Source organism: Ammospiza caudacuta, chromosome 7, assembly GCF_027887145.1.
Source record: "Ammospiza caudacuta isolate bAmmCau1 chromosome 7, bAmmCau1.pri, whole genome shotgun sequence".
Classification (NCBI taxonomy): domain Eukaryota; kingdom Metazoa; phylum Chordata; class Aves; order Passeriformes; family Passerellidae; genus Ammospiza; species Ammospiza caudacuta.
In genome coordinates, this window is record NC_080599.1 from 33,569,548 (window position 1) to 33,586,703 (window position 17,156).

The 17,156-nt window shown below is 38.1% G+C and overlaps 1 long non-coding RNA gene across 1 annotated transcript in view; it reads left to right on the forward strand.

Moving 5' to 3' along the window:
* LOC131560290 (uncharacterized) overlaps positions 1 to 17,156 on the forward strand; it is a 36,228-nt gene that overhangs the window by 10,945 nt on the left and 8,127 nt on the right. The window contains exon 2 of the long non-coding RNA XR_009274941.1: positions 11,710 to 11,757. This is a non-coding gene — a long non-coding RNA (uncharacterized LOC131560290). The remainder of the gene's footprint in view (positions 1 to 11,709; positions 11,758 to 17,156) is intronic.

Genomic DNA, 17,156 nt, shown 5'->3' on the forward strand with positions numbered 1-17,156 from the left:
CAGAAATGAAGGAGAACAATAGAAGCTTCACACTGTGTTGTGCTTCAGCTCCAGTGAGTAATGCTAAATTGCTTGCTTTGTCACAACCACATGCTTCCCTTCATGATCCTAATGGGTCCCTGCAGATCCAGTGGGGATCACAACGCTGGCTGCATACATTTTTTAAGATTGTTTCAAGATATCATGGAATACATCCAGAACCCAGATTGATGTTTTCTTTGGGGCCCCAGAGCATGGAATTTTCAATTACTAAAAATAGCAATAGGAAAAACAGCTTAATCTTTTAGAGAAATGTTTGGGGAATGAGGGTTAGGACAACTTGTTTCAGAGCATCATTTCCCTCAAGGATAAAATTTATATCATTATACTAAAATTATAAAAAAAGTTGTCTATCTGTGTTCTTGTCTTCAGACAGTGGGCACATTGTACCCTTAAGTGGACATTGCTGTTTCTAACTCATATTTTTCTTAGCCCTTTCACTTCATACACTAATCTTTACCTACCTTGTAAAGTTTGTTTGGGTGTTTGGTGCCACTTTCAGAGGTGGCATGTAGTTGGATTTCCTTGCACGTGCTCGGACATAATGAACCCAAATTATGGCTAGTAGGATTTGTAGGCATATTGTGATCTGGGAAAGAATCTAAGGCAGTAAGTGTAAGGCTGTCCAGAAGGGATCACACTTGAATGCAGTGAATACTGAGGGCATGCTCTAATCTAACTGTGACTCCAAGACTCTGCTGAACTTTTAAGTTAATTAGGGTCACAATGACCACTAGATTTTTATATCTCTTTTCTCTTGAAGCTCAAATATTTGTCTTGGGACACCTTTTCATATTGACTTGCTCATCCACACTTTAAATTACACAGTTTGTAGCAATAATTAGATTTTTATATTACTGAAAATGGATTTGTGTGCCAGAACACTCAAGAATATCAGACAAAATGAATTTTTTAAATGAGGCAACAACTGAAGAAGTGGAAGTAGCCCTAGTGACCTAGTAATATGTATCCACATCTCTAAAAGTTTTTTGATAACTTGGAAAATTCAAACTGCAACTGAAAAGCACTGTGTATCCCCAGGCAGGCTTAATTTGCATGATCAGCACTTACTCAGCAGAGTACCATGAGTATGTGAGACCTTGGTGTATTAAATGGGTCACATTTAACTGTCCTTGAACAATTCCTCCTATGTATTAAACATAAACAAGCTTTTTGTCATATTCAGCATCACTGTTCTTTTTTCTCCACACTTTCTTTGATACAGAATAATTTTTCTATAGGAAATTTTAGACATACAGTCTATATGTTATGCCACTTTCCTCCCATAGTCTTGCTTAAAAAGTCTGCACTTCTCTCATTTTGTGTTCCTTGTTTTTTGTTTTTTGTTTTTTTTTTTTCCAACAGCTGGAGAATTCCATCTGAGCAAAAATTTAAATTAAAGTTGGTTTTTATAGTTGAGAATTGTTGGGCAAATTGCAGTCTGTCTTAGTTTTCCAAATAGCCTTTAGAGACAGACTGTTCTTTTCTTGTCATATAAATCCACTGAGCATGGGTCAAGGTGTCTGTTGGTAACTGGAAAGAAGAGGCAAGACACTACTGGACTTCACAAGCTGTGGAAGGAAATGGGTAGCAGTGTTCAAATGTAAATAAAGATGGCAGGAAAATGGTTTTTTCCTTTTTCACAATAAAACCCAAACAAGTTCTTCTTTAACACCCTTTGGTGTTTCCCTATGATTTATTAAATAAAAGACTACTTCTTTGTTACAGGAGATACCTTTCTGCTCATTAAATATTTTTTTAATGGTATCCAGTAAACCTTTCTCAAAGGTTGTGAGTGGTTTTACACCCTGAACAGTTTTGAAAAGAACTCCATGAAGTCACTGTCTGCTATGCCAAAATGTAAATCCTGCATTCAGTGAAGATAAAGAAGAGAATGGGGGAAAAACCCTTTTAAGTTGCATTACACAAAGAAAGCTTTAAAAAGCATTGGTTTTAAGCATGCTACTAGCTTTGATGTAATTAGCTTGATGTTAAAACTGTGGTACACTAATGTCTGAATGAAAGGTACTATAATTAAATTATACATTCTATTTGCAGTGCTTTTCTATTTCACAGATTTGTAAGTTTAGACTCCTGCATGTACAAAAAGTCTCTGTTTAGATCACCCATTTTCCAAATTCTATGCCAAGCTGGATGTCCTAATGGAGCACTATTTTATGTAAAATATGGGGTGACATGTCAGCAAAAAAATCAGGTTTGTTCAGGATTATTTTAAATTTGGCCCACTCAGTGTGAAAATCTAAACACATTAGAAGATTCAACCCTAGGGGAAATGAGCAGTCCTTATATATACAGGACCTAATGAGCCCTGAAGGTAAAAATTTGAATTACGTTGTCTAAGTTTTAAATAACTTCTTTTAGAAAAATCTTCATTATTTCAATTTTAATTTTTTTTTAACAGAGGCCTTAGCACTATTCTCATTCTTCAATAGAGGGTTCATAGGACACTTTTACTGACAAATTGCCTTTAAGGACTTTTTTGAATATTACCTTCGCAGTGTTCTTAAATTTGACTGTCTTAAAATAGTCAAATAAGGTGGATAACTCCCTTCAATGTGTTTTCAATTGTAGATCATGGCACTTTCATCCAACAATTTTGTAGAGATAACTTTTAATTACAGTAATAAGAACCACATGGGCAATGATTGATGCAAACCTGATGTGTTCTCTTACTTTATTAATCTTTTTAATTTGAGACAAAAGAAAGCTTTATCTTTTGAGAAGAAGAGATGTGATATTCTGTTGTACTTTTGTAACTTAAAACAATTTGATTGCTTACCAGAAGTTTTTTGCTTGGATGCAAATGGCAAGAGGAATTTGCACATTTTCTCTTCCAGTTTGCTTACCTTCAACACTGTGTGCTGCCCCATATGGCACCAGACTGCTGAGAGTATGGAACTCTTCCCTTAGTTTTACTTCAATTCTACAAATTTTTTATAAGCAGAGTTTACAAACTCAATTAGAGAGCAAGAAAATGAGAGGCAGTTAAACACACCATACGTCAGGGCAGTTGATTGCCAAAGGCTAGCTTGTGTGAGATGTTAAGACCTATGAGATATCTTGTTCTTTAACTCTTTAGCTTTAGGAGCTGAGACATCTTAAGGTCTCTTAGGCCCACTGTGGCTATGGTTTCAAGCAGCTGTAGTTTAAAATGGCACACAAGATGATGTTGATTCAGGTGCTAATGCAGGTCTTTGAAAGAGACACTGTAAATATTTTACCTGAACTGGTTTAAAGGATTCACTTCCCTTGAGTATGCTGAAGGTTAGATTTAGTTCCTTCTTTGGCTTGAGATACTTCAAAAACTTATGGGTAAAGTTTAGTTTGCACATGTTTGCCTAGAGTTTTTTGTGATGAAAGTACTCGGAGTAACACTAATGGATGTGGTGGAAAAATAGCACAGTGGCTTTTCCTATTTACTATTGTTCAAATTTTTTCATATTATGTAATGCCAATAGTGTTCCAAGTGAGTTACTAACAGGTAAAGGCAGGGTTTCTGCTCTAGAAGGTTCATATTCTAACTAAAAATATGACATCTCAGGGCTTTACAGAGAGGCATGAACAACCTATTGTGCATATAGGATGTCAAAAGCAAAGCCAGCCTGTGATACCTGTATTCTGTAGTTCAGATAAAAACCCTGTAAATTAACCTATATCAGCACACTTCACAAAATGTTCTGTAAAGTAACAATGAAAGAACAGCACATGCTTTTGGAGACCTGAAGTTCTGTAAGCTTCCTGCACTGCTTCAGCAATAGCATATAAATAGCCCAGATTCCATCCAGCGCTGTGGCTTGGTAGTCTGTGCTCACACGTTGGGATGCTGACTTTGAGCCTGATCCAAATGCCTTTGAAGTCAGTGGAAGACTTTCAACTTCAGTGAGTGAACTGCAGAGGTGTTTTGTGGTGCTTTCTTGTGCCAGCCAATTTAGAAATGTCAGTGGGAACAGGGAAGAGGAGAAGTTCAGTTTCCTGTACCAACTCAAAGGTAAAAGGAATTGGTTTTTTAATTGTTATTATTTTTAAAGAACATTTGCCAAAATGTTTGTGCCTGTCGCCACATAAAATGGACTGGGTTTGTAATAGATGATGATAATAGAGAGAGAATGGCAGTTTGTTAAATTCACTGTGAATCTTTATTTGTGTGGTAGAAGTGGATGCACAGCTCACTGTTTATATAAATGCTAAGTTAGATATGGTCTGTTTTAAAGGCATTCCAGACAACTTTTAAGAGGACCTACTAGCACTCAGTGCCAGTCAAACTGTGTCCTTGCCTGCAAATTAGTTCCATGTGATTGCTTAAGTCGTGATACTTGGACCACAGAATTGGGAAAGTTAGGCCTTAAAAAATATATATTAGGCTTGCATTACACACACTAAGAAAACTGTTTTAGCCAAGCCCATTGATTCATCCTGGGTCTGGAGACACAGTAACTCTAGAATCCCCCTGTAATGTAGCAAGGGTGGCAGGAGGGAATTGAAGTGCTCAGGAAGCTTACATTTGTTTCAAGCTGTCACACTTAGTGTGAGGATGTCTGGTGAAAGCATGGAAGAAGTATTGCATTTTGGGATTCCTAGAAAGGTGCCCTGGCCTATATTCCTACACACATTTGTCATATCTAAATTATTGAGCAATTGAGTTTAGTAATAATGACCGTGAATTAACCATTTGTCAAAGAGAAGGAATATTTACTTTAACCCTCAGGCTGCCACACATGCCTTTGTGTTGCACACAGCATTCCTTTGATTGCCAGAGTGGAAGTGTGGCAGTAGACCAAAAGTAAACATGGAGAGATAGGGATACATTCCCTTACATTTTCTGAGAAATAATTATAATTTTGCTCATTTGTTTCAGCCAAACTTTAGCAATATCAGAATTCTTTCTGCAGATTGATTTGATTTTGAAAAAGAGTGACTGCTTCATGCTGCAGTACATTTCAGTTTTGGATCTTTTAAAATTATCTTTGATGTTACCTGAAAAGACATGTCCATTGCATAGAAGACTTAAAACTGAAAACTATTGGATTTTCTACTTAAATTGCCCTCCATATTCCACTTCAATTCATCTTCTAAATGAGACTGTGTATATCTTTAAAAATATTGTACTACTGTATCTTCAGAGTTCAGAGTAGTTCAGAGGCCATTTGCCAAACTTACTTCCTTGCTGTGTACTGTGTAAAAAAACAGATTGAATTCTCAACATCCAGCCCAAAGTTTATAAAGAAATAAATGTAACAACTAATTTAGAAAGTTAGCAGGTTATCTGGTAACATCTGTGTGGTGGAATTATTTGGTTTGGTTTTCCCTCCTTGGATTGAGCTGGTTTCTGAGATCTGTTCTTCCAGACATTACTAGTCTCTATTAGTTTTTCTGTAAGTACTAGTTAAAAATACAATGACAGTCCAATTTATTCCATTTTGAGAACTGACTGGATCATATTATATGAATGTAACTATTTGGCCTATTTTAAAAATTATATGTAATTATTTGAGGCAAGATTTTCAACCAAACCTATCCATTTGTTTGCTGAGACTTTGAAACAACTTTCATGAAGGCTTGTAGTAGTCTAGGAAATGGATGCCTGTAGAATGTTGGAAAATGCAACTTGTCCCTGGATAAGTGAAGTTTGAGGGTGGGCTTTTGGGGTTTTTGTTTTTTTGGTTTGGTTTTTTTTGGAGGGGTTTGTTTTTGTTTATTCCTTTTATAAAATTGCTGCTTTCCCTGCTGCCTTTCTCCTTTTAAGTATTTTCTGATGATTTTAAGTTCTCCTAACTGATCCACTTCAACCTTATAACTTGTAGAAACATACATATGGAAAACATCAAGATACTTAATGACTTTCATGATTTCTTTGGGATAGGAAGAGGGAGCAGGGGAAGCAAAGGTCATTGGTCGCACAGTGAACTCATTGGTACAACTGAAGTGATCAGTCTACTCACCTGTCTCTCGCAGTAGCTGCCTCCTTTCTGCTTGGGAGTTAACAGCTGATGGTACTGAGGTGAAAGCTTCCTCATCCCTTGCCATGTGCTGTAAAAAGCTGAGCAGCTAAATGGCTGCTGATAGTTTTACCAAATTGAACTTTTGTAGATCTCCAGCTCCATGCATCATCTTTGTAAGAATCACCTTCTGTCTGTTTGGAGCAGTTTCATGGCCATTGTGCACAGTCTGGACTGATGATCGAAGGCCAGGCAGCTACCAATACCTTGTAGTACTTTCTTGTACCATAATGAAAGATTGTAAATGTGCTGTCATCTGCGTTTTGCAGTCTTCTCAGTGGCTATCTAGAACTACCCTCAGGCTGAGATCAGACTTTCTCCATTTCCCCTTTGTAAGGCTGCATTGCTTCTAATATCTGAAAAAAATTCTGAAATGGAAAGAAATACAGGCAAAGAGAAATGGAACTTTTCAGTATCAGCTGAAGTAATCATATGGTATAAAGTATGTTTTCCAAAGATTTCTCCTATTTGTTTCATGAAGAGTCACATTCTGTGGGTGGTTAATTTGAGCCACACTGTGTCTTATATTTCAACAATAGTTTGTGTTTATATGCAAGTATGTACCTTTGTCCTGCAAAATATTGTACAATGCCATCTTTAAACAGTCTTTATCTTGCAGTTCTAGCTTCCCCCTGCCTCCCTTGAAACGTAGGTGGTCACCCAAAGTAAATAGAATTCCTTCTACTCCCTCCACATCTGCTATGTGTTATCTGGCACTCACCTCTGACCCTGATATTCATCATAAGAATAAGAATTGCATCCTATTCAGCTGCTTGTGTGCACTTTAACTCCAGTGATCACTGACTGTTGAAATAGTATGTGCTGGGAGGAGAAATTGCTGAGACATCATCAGGGTTCAGACTGGACTTTCTGTTTTCTTGTGCACTTTTGGATAATTAAACAGAAGTCTAGGGATAAGCAGGTCAGCATAATACACCAGGGAAAAAAGCTTGGTATAATTCAGGATTGTAGTGGCTGGTGAATGTGACCAAACAAGTTCAATGCTAACTCTTAGTGAGGAGGACTTCTGAGTTCTGTTTGTAAGCTGCTGGATCAAATTATATTGTGCATTTGCATAGAGAGACAGTATCCTCTATGGAAGCAGTAAGTTTAAATGTATGTCTGTGATGCAAACAGTTAGTGATCCTCTTCCTTTCATTTAATAACACCACCCTCCATGACCTGGTGGTATCATTCAGGGAACAAAGTAAATTTTTTTTGTGAGTAACAGTTTTAAAATCTGGTCTTATATGTGAGGATCTGTATGTTAGGATGAACAAAGATCTTTCCTCTGCCACCCCACTAAATAGAAACCATCTGAAATTTTCCTTTTTTCACAAGGATGGACAGAATTATTTTTTGGACACTGTGGAGGAAGAAATAAAACTGCCAATTTGCTTGCCAAGGATGAATCAATTAAAGTTTTGGGAAATTTACCAATTCTTTGATTACTGAAGACTTCTTGCTACTTGCTCTCTTCTTTCATGGCAAAGGTGTGAAGGAGGAACCCTTTGCTGGCCCCTAATCTTCACACTCATATCTTCAACTGAATTATGATGATAGTCATAGAGCAATGGGAGCTAAATGTGAATTTGGACTGTGAAATAAACTGCAAAATCTTAAGGGCTTTTAGCTGTCAACTTTATCTCCCTCTCTCCATCCACCCACCCCATCCACAATCCTTTTGATTTTCAGAGAAAGGATTTGGGAACCAATAGTTTTATGTGACCAGTGTGGTTTATCAACTGCCACTCCTGCTCTTTTGGTGCTACAAGCCTCAACACTGCTTACAGAAAAACAAAGCCAAGACCTCCTTGTACCCACACTTCGAGGTGATCTCTGTCAGTCCAGCAAAAGCAGTTCTTGCATGTGCACTTCCAGTCAGAAGGCCATCATGTGATTACTAGCACCTAGTAGTGCTCAGTTATGCATACCAATTATCAGGATGTGGATAGATTTCTTTCCTTTTAAATTGTTTATGCTTCTTCACTTGCCAAGTTTGTTTCCTTGAGCATGTCTGTTTTTATATTTAGCAAAATTAACAAGGGATGAAATAGGTGCTGAGGATGTTAATTATGTAATTATATGAGCAAAGACATACTGTGTAATGGACAGGGAAGAAAAATAACAAAGACCTTACATGAGGAAATTAAATCTCATGTTAGGTTTTTGATTAAGGTTCTGATTTTTACTGTGTTGCCAGTGGCCACTGGTGACCTCAAATGTGAAGGTGAAGAGTTTTATTTCTTGTTTGCATTTATTTAAGTGTGCACATGTGCATCTGCTATATAGTCACATTAGTGGGTGGGTGGAAGGGGGAACTTATCAGCAGATTAAAATATGGGAGGCAGGATTCTCATCCAGGAAATCATCTGTTTGAAAGAGACTGTAAAATGAAATGAAAAGGATCGTATGAACCTTAGTGGTACCTAAGTGGTTTCAGTTTGCGTGTTGTTAGAAATCATGCAGCGTCCTTTGGTGCCCTTTTCATCTTGATCGTCTTAATAAAGAAGACCAGTTAGTTTGAAAGGTAGTTCTCAATTGGAATTGACTTCTGATCACCCTATCACTTCACAATCCTTTATACATCAGGAACACTTGAAAGTATATGAACATGTTTGTGGGGGTTTTTCTTTTCCTCCGGAGAGATTCAATTATTTATGCTAGAATTATTCTTATTGTGAGTTATTTTTATAATTGAATCAAAACTGTGTAGGCTGATACAGCCCCAAGTCACTGTTGTGATCTGAAAAATCCTCAAAATAGCTGAGTAGAATAACTTTGTCACTTGTTTGTCATACCAGTTATGACAATGGGTCATTCCATGGATGTCTAAAATGATCTTTAGCCACATTTTATGAAGCCAGAACTGTAATCCAATAACAATTTTCTGGCTAAGTGCTTCTCAGTTGCCACTGGGGACTATCTGCATCATTGTTGATGCTCTTAAAATGAGTTTAAGTTAAAAGGACACAAATTTCATATATCTTTCCTTATTTTCTTGAGAGTAATCTAAGAAAATAATACTTTAAATAATTGCATTCTGGTTCCTGAGGGATATCAGCATAATTGCATTGAGGATACCTTTATTTTTATGCATTTATTTATTAACAAAGAACTACATTCCATCTGTAAACCAAATGATTGGTCCAGTGGCACAAAACAATAAAGTAATGTAACCTCTGGTTCATTAAATTGGAATATAGGGATTGAATTACTAATTTGTGTTGGTTTGAATTTCTTGCTATAAATTTTACGATTCTAAGATGTAAGGGAAAAATATATCTCATGATGTAGGCTACCTGTAGTTCCAGTCAGGAAAATTTATATCAGACTCATGGATGGTGAAGACTGGCATGGTTCATCTAGTACTTTGGTGGGCACTTCACAGAAGGCACAGCTGAAAAAAAACCAAAACAAACCAAGAAAGCACAAACTCTTATTTAAACTGAAAATATTCTGTAGGGGTCACTTTTAAATATGGATCGTGTGAAATGCTGGTTTCTGAAACTCTGCAACATGAAGGTCGTATAGCAAAAGAAATGAACAATGAGAGAGATGCTTCATAAACCTTTAGTGGTTTCATTTCATTTCTGTGTTGTCTCTCCTGCAATCCACTCTAGTGTTTTATTCACTGTAATCTTGAATTCAAAACTTTTGTACAAATTTCAATCTGCTATTAAGTTTGCTCTATTCTGATCATTTCAGTTTGATTTCTGTGTTTAACAGTCTCTGGAGCTGTTTGTAGAAGCAAATGTAAAACCCATATAAGACAATATGTTCTCTTCAGTGTTATGCTGACTGGATTCCTACTGGGACCTAATCCTCTGTTATCACAGGTTGAAGTGTGAACTGGCTCTTATTTCAACCTGCACGGCCACAGACAAGTCACTTTCTGTGAACAGTGTCTGCCTCAGTGTTGTACTTCTTCAAAAGTTGTGTTCATTTCCTTCCTGAGTAACACAAAGTATTTCACAAAGGCTGCCCTCAGATTTTTGGGGGCAATATTAGCTAAGCTTTCCCTTTCTTACAAAGAATGGGTAATCTAAGCCACCTGTATGGCAATCTGTCATGAATATTTAGGAACTGAAAATTGATTCAATGAATTTGAGATGATGTGATGTTTCCAGAATTTTGGCAGTAAAGCCACGCTTACTGTGAGCTTTAACTGCCTCCCCCCTTCTCCACCCTGGGTTTTTGTTTGGAAACCAGATAGGCACAGCAGGGTGCTTGTCTCTATTCTGTACCAAATCTCACTTTTTACTGGGTTTTGAGGAAGCCACAACAGGAAGTAGTTGAATACATCTATGAAATAGCACGTGACTTGCTTGTTTCACAGTGGTTTCCAGGTGCAAGATGCCATTATGATGGGGCAGTTTGCCTGCTGGAAGTCTGGGCTTTCTCTGCAAAAAACTTACCAGTTATTTGGTTACTCATTAACGCACTGTGAACCACCATTAATTTTGATACACAAAACAAAAGATCAAGGTTCTTCCAGCTTAAAATTTGCACTTGCTTGATGGTAGAGATTTCAGTCTCTTCTGACCACAAGGAGGGCCTGCTCCTCTCCACCCTGGTGTCAGGTGAAGGCTATGAGCCCTCAGGCAGGTCAGCAACAATTGCTGCTCTCAGGTCAGAGCAAGGCCAGCTTGGATCAGGTTCCTCAGTGCTGGTCCTGTCAAGTTTTGAGCATCTCCAGTGGCAGGGATTACACAGTGTCTCTGCCCTATATGTTAGTTTTTTACTGTCCTGATGATTTTTTTCCCACTTTAACAATATTTTATTGTAAAATTCCTTCTTGCAGCTTGGTGTTGATTATTTCCCATCCTGTCACTGGTGCACCTCTTTAGAAGAGATTGGCACTCTGTCTCTCTCTCTCTTTCTTTCTCTCTCTCTCTGCCTCCCTCCCTCCCCCTCTCTCCTACTTCAGACTGTGTTTGAGACCAGCTGAAGTTGCCCTTTGCTGAATCTTCTCTGTCTTGCAGAGCTTCAGAATTTTCAAGGAATAGTGTTCTGCCTTTCATAGTTGGACCTTTATTGAACTTCATTTGAACTTGATTGATAAACAAATTCTTATACTCTTGTGTAAGAATAAGGTTTTCTATTTCAGAGTCTGAAATGTGGGCACATTTGGGGTCTGTAAAGTGTATAATCTGGATTTGATAATCATGCTATTGAAAGCTGGTTTATGAAGGACAGGTATTTGCAGGTCATACTTTTGCTACAAAGACTCATATCACTTTGTGTGCATTATGTCACTGAAACTGTGTGTTTCCCTTGAGGCAATGGCTGAACACCATGAACCTTGATTGTTTCCAAGGGCTCAGGGAGACCCAGGCATCCTGAGCCCTAGTCTATGCTGATTGTCCGTAATGCACTTGAAGCTTATCTTTCTATACTTCATTGATTCACAGTATATAAGCATTTGCATAATATGAAAAATCCAAATGGAAGAAATGTGCCAATTATCAAATATGAAATAGATTTCAGGATGCTCAGGCATTCACTTTTCATTATAGATGTGTCCTTGCTATTCTTGAATTCTGTCCGGAGGATGATACTAGAAAGTTTATGTGTACTTGGCTGGAAAAGATATGATTTAAATAAGTCTAATTACTAACTATCTGTTTTGTTTGTGTGGGTTTTTTTCTAGAGTTCTTGAACAGGAGGTGATCTGACAAAAAGCATATTTGCACCACAGGTAAGTGACACAACTGATTATATGCATTTTTTTGACAGTAGTTATTGAACTGAAATTGGTAGTCAGTTAGGAGATCTGTGGGCATTTGCTGTCCCTGAAACTGCCTCTGTTCTCTCTAATTTCCCTATGGGCTGTGTGTACAGTGTGAGATCTGTGGGGACTCTGGAGGAGATGGGGTGTTGGCCTCCTAAATGCTGTCATAGGCTGCATGCCAGTATATCTGATCTGTTCACACTTCCAGGAATTTAAACCAAGTCCTCTTTTGATCCTTACATGGCATTGCATGACGGGTTTCAGGGCATCAGAATTGTTACTTAGACAACGGGATTTGGTATCAAAATACAGGAGAAGTAAAGATAAAGTAAGATAGCTAGGGAAGAAAAAGTGAAAGTATGGAAAGGACATTGCAAATATTAATTTAAATTTTGGGGAGATTGCTTTCTAGATTGAGTAGCCAGCACTAGGGTAGGAAGGAGATGCAAGAAGTTGGGCTTGATATACACATAAGAACCATTCTTAACAACTTCAAAGAACAAGTGGTTTCTGCCTTAGCACACCTAAACCAGATTGTTTCAGCACACTGAAAAAAGGTTGCATCCTCTTTCATGTTGCAAGTAACATAATGTTTGGGATTTTTTTTTTTTTTACCCCTTTAACAGTAAATGCTGTTTCACGCACCTGTTTTATAAAGTCTGGTTGTAGGGCACTGGATGTCCGTTTTTCTGTGTTGGTGTTGGGGGAGCTGCAGTTCTAGTTTTAGCTCCAGCCCCTTATAAACCATATGAGCCAAATGTTGTTCCGCACAAAACCAGCCATTGCTTTGGTACTTTTAAAGCAAATTAAACAAGTGGAAGTAAAGCAGACAATAGTTTTTTCTGAGTCACGTTTTTAGAAATGCATTTGATGGCCTCACTGTTATAGTAAAGACCAGCAGCCCTGTGGTTCTATCATTTTTATTAAATGGCATTGCTTTAGACTAACTGGCAGTAGGCTTTTTTCTACTCACCAACCTGTTTCATTCAGATAACTCCTCAGTCATCAAAGGCTCCTTCTTTGGTTGCACCACAATCATTGTGACAGTTCCAGGTAAGAGTATTTGGCAGGGATAGCTTAAGGGTTCATTCTTTTCAGAATGTTTACTTTACCTGACATATCTTTCCTGGGTGCCACAGTGATTAGTAATCTGTATATTATTTAAGGGAAGCTAAGGAATAATATTCTTCCCTAGAAGAGTATTCTTCCCTAGAAACAGATAAAGAGTGTATAATAAAAATCATAAATAGCAAAACCCTCTCAGTACTGAAGATGTGCTAGGAGAGATGCTTGCACAGCAAGCAAAAGACTGTGTAGAACAGTATGAGCATGTGTATTCTAGATAGGGCAGAGAATATTGACTGTCATAAAGATTAACTGAAAATCCTCATTTATAAATTACTGTAAACAGGAATTTTAAATTCATTTCTTCTCAAACTTTAAATATTTGGGTTGATAACATCCACATTGGGCCTCCTCTTGGGGCAAAACATTTGGAAAGACTGATCAAAATGGTTTGGTTATTTCTGGAGAGGAAGTGAATATGTATTGTTCTGTGTAAAATTTTGAGCACATTTTCTCCCCTGAATTGCACCTTTGTTTTGCTGTTTCAGTATACCATCAAAATCTCTTGTTAAAGTGTGATCTTTCCTTTAAGTACTAGTGTCTGTTGAGAAAGAGGCTATTGTTGCCTTATTTCATGAGCTGAAATGATTAAGATCTGTAGAGCGACTCTAAATGTTCCTAGTGATGCTACTGAGTCACAGGCTTCTCAGTAGAATTCTGCGCTATGGTATTTGTGGGGAGCTGGATAGATCCAAATTTTTAGAAACATGGTAATAAAAATAAAGGCTGAGATTATGAGTTTAAAATCAGGATGAAATCTGCTGGATAATCCAAGTACAGCACTCACTCATTGAGCAGTTCAAGTATATAAAATCCAATATTTTACTTTTTCTTCAGTTACATGTGTGCCTTCAGGCCCTTTTTATTGCATGTTTTTCAGAACTTGCTCCAGAGACAACTATTAATTTCCTCCTAGGTTTCTGCATAGCACTCAACACTACAGTGCTTCAGGAACCATTAATGAAGTTATTTTCACAACACCTCCATGAAATGAGGAGAGATTATTGTCCTCATTTGACAGATGGTGACAGGCAGAGTAAATCCAAGTTGAAAGCACCTACTAATTTGGGAATCTAGTTTGAGACATCCTGCTTCTATCTTTTCCACAATATTTAACATTGGGTAGTAAGCTGAAAGCACAGTTCCCTTTAATTTCAGCTGCATTTATGAGTGATCAGCACTTCAAGCAAGGCAGACCCCAGGGTTCAAGTCAGGCATTGAGCACCTGAGGAACATAAGTTGATAGATGACCTTGAGTAAAAAGCTTGGCTTTAGGAAACTTGTCCTGTATCTCATAGACTTATATGAAAAAAACTAGATGTAGACTCCAAACTATTTGAGGAAACTTTATAATTACCTGAAGTAGAAAATTGTCTTTTTTTTTTTCTTTTGTTTCCTCTACCTTCCTCACTCATTACATAGCTCTGAATGTCAGCAATGCATGGGGCAGCCCATCTCATCCTTGGACAGCAGCCTTCTGCCCTGCGTTATTTATCCCACAGACAAGTCCACGCCTCACATTGTAGAAAACAGTGGTGTTGTGGAAAACTCACTTTGCAATTATGCAAATGTACTGGTTATAGCTCGGGTAGAGTTAATGTTCTTCACAGTAGCTAGTATGGGACTGGTTGCATGATGTGTTTAACCAAATGCCAAACTCTTGTCTTTGATCATAAACACTAACGTTTGAGATGTATCACCAGGGAGAGCTACAGGGTACTAATGAGATAAGGAGTATACTGATCTAGAGTAGCTCTGCATAGGTTTCTGTAGGCAGATGCAGTATGAGCAGGGATGATTGCTTTTTAACTGTACTGATTTCCTCCCATTCCCCATCTCTTACCCCTTGGTGTCATACCTAGATCCCCAACATTGTAGGGTGAGGAGTACTGTGTTTTGCTTGTGTAGAATTTAGTATATTGTGGTCATGATCAAGAACTTCAGTTGTTTTGGTAGAGTTTCTCTGCTTTTGTGTTATTCATGTTATCACCAGAAAAACAATGAGTCTCAAGTAGATAATTGAAATATTTTCTCTGTGGACCTCTGAGGTGGTGATCACTGACAGTCCCTAGAATGTTATAGGGAGAATTGTGATTTTTTTTCACTAACTTTTGTTTCTCTTAAGTGATTTTAATGTGCTCTATACTTTTCAATTTACTAAAGTACTAGTAGTTTATTAAAAGAGGACATCAAATTGACCTGTGTATCTGTATCACAGGACTGTTGTGAAGATTAATAATTAGATAATGTTTATAAAGCACTTTTTATAAGTGAGAAGTGCTGTAAAGTGCTAAGTATTATTATTGCAGCATGATAGAGATCACAGAACACAAGTGAATCAGCTCTAGGTTTAATCCTTATAAGGCAAAGCATACCAGGGGCAAAATAACATTGCAGTTATTTTTCTTACATCCAGCACTTCATTAGCTACCACATAGGGTTATATAACTTTGTGAGAGTCTAACTTAGTAAAATCTATAATCATAGCAGGAAAAGTTCTCACGGGTTTTGCAGGCAAGACTTGTATGTACAGCCTTGAAGGTCACACACAGTTACTCCAGCAATGCTGCACCAGTGCCTCCAGTTGCATGTAGGGACATCACTGCGCCATTTGGCACCCTCCACATTAACCCCATCATGCAATGCTCTGTCTAGGCTGCATAATACATGGCACAAATACAGGTCTTCCCTACATATAAAATGGCATAATGCCAATAAATGCATACAGACATCTGCATCTTCTCAAGATTTTACTATGCTTTCTCTCACCAGCTCTTTTCTGTACTCCATAATCTCTGCTTTTACTCTAAATTTTTACAGAAGATGTGTGAAAGACACCCCAGCAAATCCATCACTTTTTTTCTGGCTCCAGTCAAGTCTTCAATGTCTTTGAGAAAATCAGCCAGCATTTTCTTTCCTCTTTAATTCTCACTGACTACTTATCTTGCTGCAGGTGGCCTACTACTACTGCTGCAGTCATTGCTTTTCCCGAGGATGCCATAAACATAGAATATTTTCTCAAGTCAGATTCTGGTGCTGCCTGTTTTCTGCCTCATCCTCTGTAGGACATTCTTGAGCCAAAACCTTGAGAAGCAGCATTTATTACTTGGTACAGCTACCTACTGAGAAGAGGAATGTGAAATAGACTCCCTAGAGAAGTGGTGTGCCAAAACTATTGAAGATAATCCATTAAGAAAAATCATGTGCCTCTTTCAATTGGATTTAACTTCTCCTAGGTGCTTTTTGGGGGAGGGGGGAGGTGTTTTGTTTCAGTTGGGGTTTTTTGTTTGTTTGGGTTTTTTTTTCTCGTTGTTATAGGGGTTTTTTGTTTTTGTTTGTTCTGGTTTTTGTAGTCTTTTTTTGGTTGGTTTTTGTTTTATGGTTTTGGGGTTTTTTTGCAGGGCTGGGTGGGATGGGATGTTTCTTGTTTGGTTTTCCTCTCTCCCTTCTTCCTATAGCAATTGCCAATAGACAGCCTCTTAAATCCTGGCTGCTGGTATGTGGACTGCCTTCCTCTTAACTTTACACTGGCAAACCTAGTCTGACTAAAGAATTCCTGAATCTTATTTTTTTTTAAAAGGCAAGCAAGTAAAGGTACATCAAGGTACCATGTTCCTCAGTACAGTACACAAGCAAACTTCTGAGATGAGTTTAATGCATTTCTTTGCTTCTGAAATGTGCAAAATGTGTATTAAAATGTCAGGTCTTATATGAGAAGTTCTGAAGAGAAAGCAGTTTCCTTGAGCGCCAGATAAATGAGCTTCAGGGGAAGAGTTTCTGGATACCTCAGACAGATGTTTGTCAGGACCTAACTGCAGCTCATTGAGTAAAACTGCAAAACATCTGTGCTGAGAGAAACCTACAGTCACAAGAACTCACAAGATCATGGATACCTGTCCACATAATTTAGATATCCTCAACAAACCCTGCTTCAGGGAGTCTCTGGAAAGCTATATTGGGGTAATTTCTAAGAAGGGCACCCATCTGCCTTCATGTCCAGACACTGACTGTGGCACATACAGAGGCTCTGTGGTCTAGAACAGATGGAGGCGGATGAGAACTACAGCCCTGTGACCTGCCAGGTCACATAGGCACAAGGTAGGTAGCTGAGGGTGCCCTGTAGGACTTGTCCACAAAGTAGACCTGTTGGGCCTCCTGTGGAAAGCAAGGTAAGCAGAGGTCAGCTTGACCATAAGCACAGCCCGGTGTCTCTTGTACATATTGGTACTGTAACTTTGACA